At 51.7% G+C, this 12,949-nt stretch overlaps 1 long non-coding RNA gene across 4 annotated transcripts in view; it reads left to right on the forward strand.

Moving 5' to 3' along the window:
• The window catches only part of LOC141161636 (uncharacterized), a 35,368-nt gene that overhangs the window by 2,727 nt on the left and 19,692 nt on the right, over positions 1–12,949 (forward strand). For all 4 annotated transcript variants that reach the window (XR_012250663.1, XR_012250660.1, XR_012250662.1 and 1 more), the window contains exons 2-4: positions 1,893–1,973; positions 2,904–2,948; positions 4,163–4,277. This is a non-coding gene — a long non-coding RNA (uncharacterized lncRNA). The remainder of the gene's footprint in view (positions 1–1,892; positions 1,974–2,903; positions 2,949–4,162; positions 4,278–12,949) is intronic.

The raw sequence follows: 12,949 nt of genomic DNA on the forward strand, positions 1-12,949 counted from the left end.
TGCAGTCCGTTATTCATTACCTGGATGACTTTTTGTTCATAGGTCCTCCAGACTCGTTGGTTTGTCATAATTTGTTAGCAGCCATGGTGTGGGTGGCAGAACGTTTTGGTGTTCCATTGGCAAAAGAAAAAACGTAAGGTCCTCGTACTGTGTTGAGTTTTTTGGGAATACTGATTGATGCGGATAGAATGGAGTGTCGATTGCCTGAGGATAAATTGTCATTGCTCCGGCAGGAGGTCGAGCGAATCGGTAAATTGCGCAAGGTGACCTTGAAGGAGCTGCAGTCGCTGTTAGGGAGATTGAAATTTGCTTGTAGGATCATGCCTATGGGCAGAATATTTTGTCGAAGGTTGTCAAGGGCAACAGCAGGTATGCGGGCATCCCATCATTTTATTCGTTTGAATAGAGAGCACAGAGAGTATTTGTTGGTGTGGAAGCGTTTTTTGGTCAATTACAACGGCAAGTCATTGATTCAGCAGGAGTTTTTGAACAGCTTTAATTGCGAAATTTACACGGACGCTGCTGGCGGTTTTGGCTACGGGGCTTTTTGTAAGGGAAAGTGGAGCGTTGGAAAATGGCCTGATTCGTGGAAGGAGAGGGGTCTTACAAAGAGTCTTGCTCTTCTGGAATTATTCCCAATTGTAGCCGTGGTTTTGATTTGGGGTGAGTTTTTTCTTGAATCGGAGTGTCAGGTTTCACTGCGATAACATGGGTGTGGTGGCGGTGATTAACAGTTTGTCGGCTTCGTCTCCTCCGGTTATTAAGCTGGCAGGGAACTGGTACTCCGGTGTTTGGAGTTAAATGCGTGGATTTCGGCGGTGCAGGTGCCAGGTGTGAAAAATTCCATAGCGGATGCTTTGTTTCGTTTCCGGTGGGAGCGTTTTCGGGCTCTTGCACCAGAGGCAGAAGTCGCAGGAGTGGAGTGCCCTTCGCAGTTGTGGCAGCTGGTTACGGACGAACTGGAATATTGACCAGGATTCAGTTTCGAGTTCAACCTGGTCTTCTTACGAGGCATCGTGGCGAGTATGGCAAAGCTGGGTGTCCCATTGGGGGGGCGGTAGAGAGTGATGAGGATAGAACCCGGGCGGTTTTGTTTTTAGTTGGTAAGGCTGCTGAGTTAGGGTGGTCGGCATCTAGAATCAGTAGATTTATTGCCGGGCTTGCATTCGGTTTCAAATTGCAGGGATTGTGTGACGTTGCAAAATCCTTTTTAGTTAAGCAGGCACTTAGAGGTTTTCGGAAAGGTAGCAGGATTTTGGATAAGCGTAGGCCAGTTTCGTTTGGTATGTTGGAAAGGTTAGGTGTTGTTTTGGAAAGGATTTGTAGTTCTACTCTCGAGGTGGCACTATTTAAGTTAGCTTTTTCTTTAGCTTTTTTCAGGGCAATGAGAGTAGGTGAATTGGTCGTCCCCAGTAGGAACAGGGCGGGAGGTTTAGTAGCTGAAGACATGAGCTGCTGGACTGGGGGTATCGATTTTTGGATTAGACGTGCAAAGACCGATCAGTTGGGCAGAGGTAAGCGCGTTGTGTTAGGTAGAGTGGACGGGGCGTTGATGTGTCCAAGAAGGTGCTTGGAGGCATATTGGCAAGTGTGGTCAGGGAGAGCCGGCCCACTTTTATGTCACTGTGACGGGACATTCCTGTCCAGATTTCAGTTTATAGCCGTCCTTAAAAAGGGGTTGCAGGAGTTGGGCCTTAGCCCAGATGTGTATGGTTCACATTCTTTTAGGATTGGCGCAGCGTCGGAGGCTGATAGGCATGGCTTGGGGTCAGGGGTGATAAAGCTGATTGGCATGTGGTGTTCGGACCGTTATTTGACGTATGTTCGGCGTTAAATACCGCAGGTTTTTGTTATTTGCGAGTCGTTGAATATGCTTGTTATTATTCTTTTAGGTGGTGTTCCCTTGTTAGCCTGGATTTTCGGACATTCGTTTGTGCATTGGGGGGCGCTGCATGCTGACGTAAGGCGTGACGGTAAGCAATTAGGTTTTTTCCGAAGGAACAGGTGATTATCCGTTGGCTAGGTTTTAGGGGGATGGTATGGAGCCGGGTTATGTCGGAGTTTCACAAGACGGCTAGATTAGACAGAACACCTGATATTTTGGTCGTACATATGGGAGGGAATGATTTGGGGGCTAGGCCCGTGAGAGAGTTGATTCGGGATATCCGTTTTGATTTTTTGAGGTTGTGGACTTCGTTCCCGGGGGTGCTGACGGTTTAGTCAGATATAGTGCCTAGGAAAAAATGGTGGGCGGTCAGATCGGTAAAAGGGATAAATAGGGCACGAGTTAAGTTAAATAGGGCCGTGTCCAGTTTTGTGTCAAGGAATGGGGGGATAGGTGTTAGGCACTTTGAGTTGGAATCTGGGGTTGGTAATTTCTGGTTAGAGGACGGTGTTCATCTGAATGCAATCGGTATCGATCTTTGGGCCCTGGCAATACAGGAGGGGATTGAAAGAGCATTGGTGGCTTTGGGGCACTCACGAGCCTAAGGTTTCAGGGCTGTTCGTGGTTGGCAATGGGTGGGGTTCTTGGAGTTGGTACCGAATTGTCGGTTGAAGGAATTGGGAAAATCCAGGTCGTTTAAATTAAGTGGGGGGTGATCTGGCAGTCGGTTCTGGGCTCTGGACGGGGTTTTACCCTGGGAGCTTTAGTTGGTTTGTCTTTCATGGACTGTGGAAGTTTGGTGCCCTCGAGCTGGTGGTGCACGGCTGAGGGTAATATGGCGGTTGATTTCTTATACTTTATTTTAAAGCCAGATCTTTTAGCTCCAAGAACCCTCCCTCCATATTTATATTTATTTTATTGTCAATTTGATTGTTATTGTTGTTTGTTAATAAAATGGCCACTGTGGCCAAAATTATCCAAAAGTATAACTGGTTGTAGTGTTTTTATTTTGGGACAGGATCACGGGATCCTTGGGGTAAGGTGGGAGAAGTTAAGGCATCAGGTAAGAAACCATATTGGCCGTATCGGGTCATGTTATAGTAGATTGCATCGAGGTGATGGAATATAAACCAATAAGTGAAAGACGACCTACATACTAATAATAATAGATAATAACAATAGACAACTCTAACACATACAGTATGTAACATTATTCTATATGTATAAAAATATATCAACCAAAACCTGAAGAAATCAACTGGGCAGGCAGAGGTCCAAAATTATTTCCCAAAGACATAAGCCACCATTGTACGTTGTGACATAAATCTCTCCTGAAGCTTCCCTGCACAATCAGGATTTTTCTTTTCTTCATCTGCAAAAAATTACAAAACCATTACAAGATCTTAATTCCAGCAAAGTTGATTAAAAATGCTCACAAGATTAAAATCTAAATTCAGCATAAAACATTAAAGACAACATGCCTCTCACAAGCCTAACCAAGGGTTTTGCATCAAGGCTTTGTCCGGGGAATGATCAAGAGGTATGACCCAGAGTTTAGCCTCATCGTGCCTCAGACAAAGCCGTGAGATGAAACCTTGAGTCAGGCTTGAGCAACATGTGTCACTTATGTTGAATTTGGATTTTAATCTTGTAAATATATTCAATAAATCCTTTCTAGAATCCTGGATTGTGTAACGGTTATGCACTGTGTACAGCTTTATCTATTAGAAAGACTGAAGTTAGCACTGGTTGACCATGAAAGTCTTGAAATCAATGGCGAGTTGCAATGCAGATTCTATTACACAAGCGCATGTAACCAGAGGAAATCAATGAACAGAAAGCTGTACAAGATCTTTCTAAGAGCATTTTGCCAGGTAAAGAAATGAAATTAGAGCAAGAAGGTGTCATATAGTTTTTTAAATTACTGAAAATGATCTATATTTTATAAAAAGGATTCACATATAAAGTATGATTTATTCATCATATTATGTGACATATTTCTCCATACACAGTTTTACACCTGAACCTCTGAATGATCAGATATTTGTTTCTTGTTTCTGACATTCATGTAAGTGACAGGTGGAATGAATCAATTGGGAGCTTGTATTTTATTGTTTTTGCTATAATTGAACACAAATTGACAGAACCAACAATCAAACGATTTCTCTTTTCCTGGTACTTGTTATAACTGACCCCAGCCCTGGTACTGTGCAGATATGGGACGTCACGTGTCGTCTCTTCTGGGATGTAAATGACAATATATCATTTCTTCCATAGGGAGAGTGTCATGTACAAGCTGAAATATTAAAATACCACGTTCTAGCAGAGATCTCAGCACAATTCAGAGTCCATCTTCCAGGTCACTGTGCAAAGACTACCAAGTACCTTTCAGGTAAAAGAATCTACATAGAAAGTACTGGTGATCCTGTATGTGATGTATGAAGTGATGGGGATGATTGGGTGATAGGAAAGTGACACAATGATTCATCTGCAGAAAATAACAAAACCATTACAAGATGTGAATTCCAGCAAAGTTTATTAAAAATGCTCACAAGCTTAAAATCCAAATTCAGCATGTGCGTAGTGCGGCTGTGTCTGGTAGTAATGACACGCAGGGGCGACACTGCGCCTTTAATTGTGCTTTTGTGTCGCCCCTGCCGCATCAATACTACCAGACACAGGCGCACAGCGCACAGCGCGCGGCCATGTCTGAAAAGTGACAGCACTGGGCCTGATTGGTGGAGCAGCAGCACACTGACCGCACACTGCTGCTGCTGCTGCATGTAGCAGAGCAGGGCTTGAACAGAACCGGGGGACCTGCACAGATGCCGGGGAAGCGGCCCGGGCCCTGACGGCGAGTGGGCCCACCTGATGGTCCAGGGCCATGTGACACGCCTGAGGCCCTGCATTGCCACATGACTGAGGAGCTGGACGGGACACAGGCCAGGGGGCAGGTGAGTGAGCTTCCCCAATCTCCATATAAAAAAATATTTCTAATGTGTGTGTGCATGTGACTCGCCCCCTGGGCCGTGGGGCACGCGGATCCGGGCGATGGGGAGACGCTGGGAGTAGTAGTGGCAGCCCGGTCCCGCGGCTCAGGGTGGTCAGACCGATGGCAGTCCCTTAGATAATGTCCGACTACGCCACCCGTGGATTGCGGTTATTAGGAACCGCCGCTGCAAGGCAGTCCACTGGGGCTGATGATGTGTGCAGCTGGGATGGTGTGACTCCCCACGGGAAGAGTGCGGCCCCAGGGCAGTGTAGTGGATGGTGGGAGTGATGGTAGTGAGAGTCCCAGCACCGATAGTGCTGGAGGCGCGAAGGAGCACACGGATAACAAGTTACAGTCCAGGGTCTTTACTCACAGTTCATTTGTTCCGGGTCACTTCTGTCAGCAGTGACCGCCTGAGCCGTGCTGCGTCCACCAGGTGAGGGGCTCGGTCAACTCCCAGGCAGTTCAGGAGCATGGCACAGGACCCCCTTTAATCCTTTCTCTGGCCTGCCTCACCAGTGACCCACTTTTGTCCAGCTGCCGCGGACTTGTGCAGTTAAACGCGGGCCCCGTCCTCCGCTGTCCTATATGGTGCCTTCCTAGCAGGTTTGATGAGGTGTCGCACCAATAAATGATCACGACGACCGGTCTTTGGCTGAGGGTAGTTTCTCCTCCACCAACTTGGGATCCGGTACCCTTAATCTGCCTGACCCTTCACCCTGGATTCTCGTGGGTTCTTATGGTCCCTTCCACCTTCTTGTTCCTGAGCCCTTCTGTTTCTCTGTCTCTTCTGCTCCCTTTCCGTTCCTTCCTGTTCCTTTCTGCTCCGTTCTCTTGGAGCTGAGATGAGCCAAAATCTCAGCTCCCCTTCACCTCCTCCTCGGCCTCTCACTAGGCCCTTCTGGAGTAGAGCTCCTACAGAGCCTCTACTCCCTGTCTTCTCCTCTCTGGACAGAACCTAGATCTAAGATGGTGCCCACCTTTTATACCTCCCTCTGACCATGAGCCCAGGTGACCAGCAACCAATGAGCTCCTTCCTACGCTCAGGACCCAACCCCTATCTGCCCCTACAGCACTGGGTGTTCCACCCCCCTTGACGCGCCCCCTGGGACATATTCCTTTTTGAGGGGAATACCCGGCACCGGATCAGATGGGGGGTTGTAGTCTCCGAGCGGCTGTGACCCGGTCCCGTGCCCAGGGCGTCAAGCTAAGTGTTATGTGGCAGCTTTACAGATGTTACTAAAGTTCTTTTGTGTCGACTACGCCACCCGTTGTGATGCGGTCACTGTGGCCGCCGCTGCAGCAGGGTCCGCTGAGGCTGATGGTGGATGCGCAGCTTGGTGGGATCACCCCCAACGGGAGGGGTATAGCCTCAGAGGGGACAGGCGCAGAGGATGGGGGTTGTGGTGGTGCGATGCAGCCGGCAATGAAGACAGACTCGGGTTGTGCAGTTAAGGGTGTTTACTTACTGCTGATGTTGTACTGGTCACTCCAGCTGCTAGTGACCACCCGAGCCGTGCTGCGTCCACCAGGTCCTGGATCCAGCCAACCCCCAAACAAGTCCGGAGCGTGGCCCTGAGCTCTCCCTCTGTCCTTTCTTCAGCCGTCCCCACCAGTGATTCACCTAGGTCCAGCTCCCTCGGGCCTTCTTTTGGGACACCCTTGGCCCTGGGTTCCCTGACCCTTCATGTGGTGTGCCTTCAGGGTGAATGTGGTGGGTGACCGTGACAGACACTGCCCACGGTCTCCGGTCTCTGGCTGGGGAATGTCTTTGCCCCCACCAGCTTGGGTTCCGGTACCCTCTTGCTGACTCCTCACCCGATGCTCTAATTTGGGTTCTTGGGTCCCTTCAGTCTTCCCCCTCTGGGTCTTTCTCTTTCTTTCTCCTCTCTCTCTCTCCAGGGCTGCTGTTTCCTTCTCTCTCCTCTCCAACTGACTTGTTCTCAGCGTCTGACCCTGATCTAAGATGGTGCCCTCCTTATATATCCCTCTATGTGTGAGCTCAGGTGACCAGCACCCAATGAGCTCCTATCACTACCCAGACTGCTCCCCCTATCTGCCCCTACACTACATGGGATGTACCACCCCCCTCCCACTCCAGCCAGGAACAGGCTCGGTTGTACCTGCACATTTCTAAGTGGGAGTACCGTCGGCCTGCTCCTCTGGAATGGGATGTATGTAGTGCATGCAGTCTATCTGAGCTCAGTTCCACACTCCTTCCTTACCCGGGAGTGGAATATCACACCTCTGGGTTGAGGTGCAATACCCCTGTAGCAGCCGAATCCTCAGGGTGCTACATTCCCCCCTGGTAAATCACAGCACGTCCTCGGGCTGTAAGACATAAAACACCAAAACATACAAAATTTTTATATGAACATATAAAACATATAAACATTATATATAACTTTTCATATAAAACATTCTCGTAGACTTCTCTGGTCTCTGGTTCCTCCTCCGGACACTGTGCAACGTGTGTCCGGGAAAAGTGCGACAGTCTCTTAGAAAAATGGTTTTACTATAAAACCGGTAGGGGGCGCTTTAGGACGCGCAACTATATACAGGGGATATGGCCGCTCTCAGTCCTCGGCCAGGTAAGGAGGGGAATGGCTGCTCACAGTCCTCAGCCTGTAGGATGAAGGGGTTAACGGGTAAAACAGTTCACTGGTCCCAACGGGGACTATTTTAGCAGCAGCAACAGTTCCTTTATACCCCGATTGGGTAACTATTTACATCACTTCTCGGCCGCACTCAACGGCGTCTTCCTCCTGCTCTTTCTTGATATGATGTTTCTTCAGACCCGTCCGGGTCCTCTGACTCCTCCTCCCCGTACCGCAACTCCTCCTCCGTCAAGCGGTGTACGTGGAGGGCGTAAGGTCCTTTGGCACACTTGTGCCGGGTGAAGGTGACCTCGTCTCCGACGTAGAGGTCACGGCCTTTGTGACCTTCCGGCAGGTGGGACTCGACGTCTCTGCGGGTCACAAAAACGTCACCGCGGTTGTTACGGTCCCGAATAAAGCCCCACCCATGCTGCGGGTTGAACTTTATCACTGTCCCGATGGTGCGGGGACAATGCGCTGCACGGGGGTTCCTCCTAGTCCGGCTCTTCTGCTCCGCGCTCTGGATTTGGGCCTGTTGTTCTCTGACCCGCCTCTCCTCCCGTTCTCTCTTAAACTCTGCCAGCTGTTGACGGCAACACTCTGTACGTTCAGCTGCGGCTGCCCGAGTTTCTCCGGTGAACCCCATCAAATCTTCTCCCGTGGGGTCCCACACGAATTGGGCTTCTGCTAGAGGAGGCGAGACCCGAGCCACGGGCTTCGGAGCCGGGATTAGGGGCTCACACAAGGGCCCTAGTCTTTGCTGCCGCTCCAGCTCAGGGTACCCTTCGGGCCAGATGAAGGGCCGCCCGTCCGGCCATGTGAGCTGGCCGAAGAGGTCCTCCCCCAGGTGTGGCACCCTAGGTATTGCGGGCGCGGGCGCGGTGGTGGTGGCGCCCGGGTTGCCCAGGCCTTGCGGCCAGGCCTGGGGCACCTGGAAGGTGAAGGGCACCGTTAGGACGGCGGCGCCCTGGGCTCCCTGGCCTTGCGGCCAGGCCGGAGGCTCCGCGGAGGTAGGGGGCGCTGTTGGTGATGCGGCGCCCGGGGGTACTAGGCCTTGCGACCAGGCTGGTGGTAATTCCTGCTTTGTCACGCTCCGGGTCGAGGCGCGTGACGTCACAGGGGTCGCGGCGGCGGCTTCCGGTCGGGGCCTAGTCCATGGCGGTGACCTGGCGGCTACGGGCACAGCAGGGGGACTTTCGGGCTCTGCGACGGGGAGCTGGGGCAGGTAAGCGGTGTCACGGCTTGGGGTATAGGCGTCCCCTTTACCTGCCTCCATGCGTTCGGCTCCCTCCTCGGCGCCGTCTCCGGCCTTGGGTCCTCCTGCGCCATCCTCAGAGGCGGTCTGCTTCCTCTTCCAGGGTAGCGTGCTCCGTTGACTGGTCTTTGCTTGCTGGGTCACCTCCCGACTCCACTCCGCCAGTATCTCGCGCTGTACCCGGGCCATCCTCCTTGCGAGGCCCTCCAGGGCAGTTTGTGCACACTCCCGGTCTCGGGGGAGCTGCGCTAGGATCTCCGCTAGACCTAGCGGGGTTGTGGACTCTAGCAGGCTCCTGACCATCGGGTCGGTGCTGCTCTGCTCTGCTTCCGGCAGGCTCCTGGCCAGCGGGCCGGTGCTGCTCTGCCCTCCTTCCTCGGTTTCTAGCAGACTCCTGGCCAGCGGGCCGGTGCTGTTCTGCTCTTTCTCCATATCCGGGTGAGCTTTTCTGCTGCTCCTTTCCAGGCTTCCTGCCTCCGGGTGCGCTCGCTCCAGACTGCTCCAAGCGACACCCATCTTTTCTCTTCTCTTTCGTCTCCTCCCACTTCGAGGGCGGTCCCGGGGCATCTCGGTGACTGTCAGCTCCAGGGGGAGTTCTTTCACGCTGACAGACACCTCCAGCATCACAGTCTCCGTTGGTGGGGGCGGTTTCCACTTTTGGCGCCATTTTCTGTCCCGGCCCACGATGGGAGGTGACCTCTTGCCCTCCTTTGGCACGCCCATAATGGCGTCCGCTGCTCTTCCAAGGCGGGAAATCTGCGGTTTTGGCGGGAAGCGTCGCCCAGTGGCGGGAAACTCTGCAGATGGCGGGAACAAGCTGGAAATGGCGGACAATCGGCGGGAAACGACTGGTGATGGAGTCCGATGGCGTGGACCCTCCGGAAGCGGCAGGAGTCTTCTTTCTGAGGTAAACTTGCACTTTTCTTCAGGCACGCAATACCCGGGTGTTGCGGGCACGTAATCCTGCCGACTACGCCAAAGTTGACGCGCCCCCTGGGACATATTCCTTTTTGAGGGGAATACCCGGCACCGGATCAGATGGGGGGTTGTAGTCTCCGAGCGGCTGTGACCCGGTCCCGTGCCCAGGGCGTCAAGCTAAGTGTTATGTGGCAGCTTTACAGATGTTACTAAAGTTCTTTTGTGTCGACTACGCCACCCGTTGTGATGCGGTCACTGTGGCCGCCGCTGCAGCAGGGTCCGCTGAGGCTGATGGTGGATGCGCAGCTTGGTGGGATCACCCCCAACGGGAGGGGTATAGCCTCAGAGGGGACAGGCGCAGAGGATGGGGGTTGTGGTGGTGCGATGCAGCCGGCAATGAAGACAGACTCGGGTTGTGCAGTTAAGGGTGTTTACTTACTGCTGATGTTGTACTGGTCACTCCAGCTGCTAGTGACCACCCGAGCCGTGCTGCGTCCACCAGGTCCTGGATCCAGCCAACCCCCAAACAAGTCCGGAGCGTGGCCCTGAGCTCTCCCTCTGTCCTTTCTTCAGCCGTCCCCACCAGTGATTCACCTAGGTCCAGCTCCCTCGGGCCTTCTTTTGGGACACCCTTGGCCCTGGGTTCCCTGACCCTTCATGTGGTGTGCCTTCAGGGTGAATGTGGTGGGTGACCGTGACAGACACTGCCCACGGTCTCCGGTCTCTGGCTGGGGAATGTCTTTGCCCCCACCAGCTTGGGTTCCGGTACCCTCTTGCTGACTCCTCACCCGATGCTCTAATTTGGGTTCTTGGGTCCCTTCAGTCTTCCCCCTCTGGGTCTTTCTCTTTCTTTCTCCTCTCTCTCTCTCCAGGGCTGCTGTTTCCTTCTCTCTCCTCTCCAACTGACTTGTTCTCAGCGTCTGACCCTGATCTAAGATGGTGCCCTCCTTATATATCCCTCTATGTGTGAGCTCAGGTGACCAGCACCCAATGAGCTCCTATCACTACCCAGACTGCTCCCCCTATCTGCCCCTACACTACATGGGATGTACCACCCCCCTCCCACTCCAGCCAGGAACAGGCTCGGTTGTACCTGCACATTTCTAAGTGGGAGTACCGTCGGCCTGCTCCTCTGGAATGGGATGTATGTAGTGCATGCAGTCTATCTGAGCTCAGTTCCACACTCCTTCCTTACCCGGGAGTGGAATATCACACCTCTGGGTTGAGGTGCAATACCCCTGTAGCAGCCGAATCCTCAGGGTGCTACACCCTCCCCACTCCAGGCAGGGACATAGTCGGTCGTGCCTGCACTTCTGTCTAGTGGGAGCACCGTTGAGCTGTCCCTCGGAAATGGGGTGTGTGTGCTGTATGCAGCTAACTGAGCCCTGGTCCACACTCCATCCTTACCCGGGAGTGGAATATCACACCTCTGGTCTGAGGTGCAATACCCCTGTAGCGGCCGAACCCTCGGGGCGCTACACATGTATGATGTGAATGTCTGTGTATGTCAGTGTGTAGTGTATGACTGTGTATCTGTGCGTGCCTGCGTATTGTGTGTGTATATCTGTGTACCATGTTCATGTGTGTGTGTGTACATGCGCATGTCTGTGTACTGTGTGTTCATGTCTGCGTATTGTGTCAGTGTCTGCGTATTGTGTGCGTGTATGTCTGCGTATTGTGTGTGTGCGTGTCTGCGTATTGTGTGTGTGTGTCTGCGTATTGTGTGTGTGCGTGCATTTCTGCGTACTGTGTGTGTGTGCGTGTGCACTGTGTGTGCGTGTGTGTCTGCGTACTGTGTGTGTGCGTGCATGTTTGCATATGTGAAGGATGAGGTGGCAGGCTGGGCCCTGTGTTGTGTAGCTATATTTCTCCGCCGTATCTGTGCATCATGAATCGTGGTATGTGCTAAAGGGGCCCACTGAAACTCTTTCGCCCGGGGCCCACAAAAACCTGGAGCCGGCCCTGGAACCATGAATGCCAACATGTACTATGACATACTGAAGCAGAGCATGGTCCCCTCACTCCGGAAACTGGGCCGCAGGACAGTATTCCAACATAATAACGACCCCAAACACACCTCCAAGATGACCACTGCTTAGCTAAAGAAACTGAGGGTAAAGGTGCTGGACTGGCCAAGCGTGTCTCCAGACCTAAATGGAAGGTGGAGGAACGCAAGGTCTCTAACATCCAACAGCTCCTTGATGTCGTCATGGAGGAGTGGAAGAGGATTTCAGTGGTAACCTGTGAAGCTCTAGTGACCTCCATGCTCAAGTGAATTAAGGCAGTGCTTGAAAATAATGGTGGCCACACAAAACATTGGCCAACGTCAGCGGTCGCGTGACCTGTCACATGACCGCTGACATCATGGAAGGTCCTTTTACATTACTGGTACCCGCCACGGAGCCAGCACCGACGCCGGGAGCAGAGTGGGGGCCATCAGAAGGTGAGTATAAGGTTATTTTTTATTTTAATTCCTTTTTTTCCTTACAGGTACTATGGTACCCGGGTCTGGAGGAGAGTCTCCTCTTCTGCAGACCCGGGTACCATCCGCGCATTAATCCCATAAAACCCGCATGACTACACGTAGTCATGCGGATCTTATGCGATCCAAGGCAAGTCAATGGCGGCGATTTTGCAGCAAAATCGCACTAGAATTGGTCTTGCTGTAGGTTTTGCCGCAATGCAAATTCGCAGCGGAAATTTCCGCATGATGTGCACAGCACAAATGCGGATTTGCATTGCAGTAAATGGCAGACCTATTACAAGCAATTTTAATGCGTTTTCGCTGCGTTTTTGCTTTGTGTGCACATAGCCTTACAGTTATACAAGCTGTACACTGACTAATTTACATTGTACCAAAGTGTCATATCTTCAGTATTGTCCCATGAAAAGATATAATAAAATATGTACAAAAATGTGAGGGGTGTACTCACTTTTGTGAGATACTGTACACATTGCGCCCCCCCCCCCTCCCCCACCTCAGCCTCTACTGCACAGGTCTCTGTGCAATGACTAACAACAAGTTACATTCAAGTAAAAGAATCTATATGGAAAATGGTGATCTGTATATGAAGTATGAAGTGATAGGGACAACATAGGGTGATAGGGAGGTGACACATAATGATTACAGCAATCCTATGGCTGGAAGTGTAATATGAGATATAGTGATAACATGCAGCAGTGCCCAACAAATAGTGCAGTAATTTTAAGTTGTTCACACACTTTGTGAAAAGGGCGAACATGTAACTTGTGCAGCCATACAACTATATAAAATGGAACATCACTCATAAAAACAGAAGCAG

The sequence above is a fragment of the Phyllobates terribilis genome, unplaced genomic scaffold (genome assembly GCF_046119375.1).
Source record: "Phyllobates terribilis strain yellow unplaced genomic scaffold, ASM4611937v1 Scaffold_9__5_contigs__length_417890890, whole genome shotgun sequence".
In the NCBI taxonomy this organism is placed as follows: Eukaryota; Metazoa; Chordata; class Amphibia; order Anura; family Dendrobatidae; genus Phyllobates; species Phyllobates terribilis.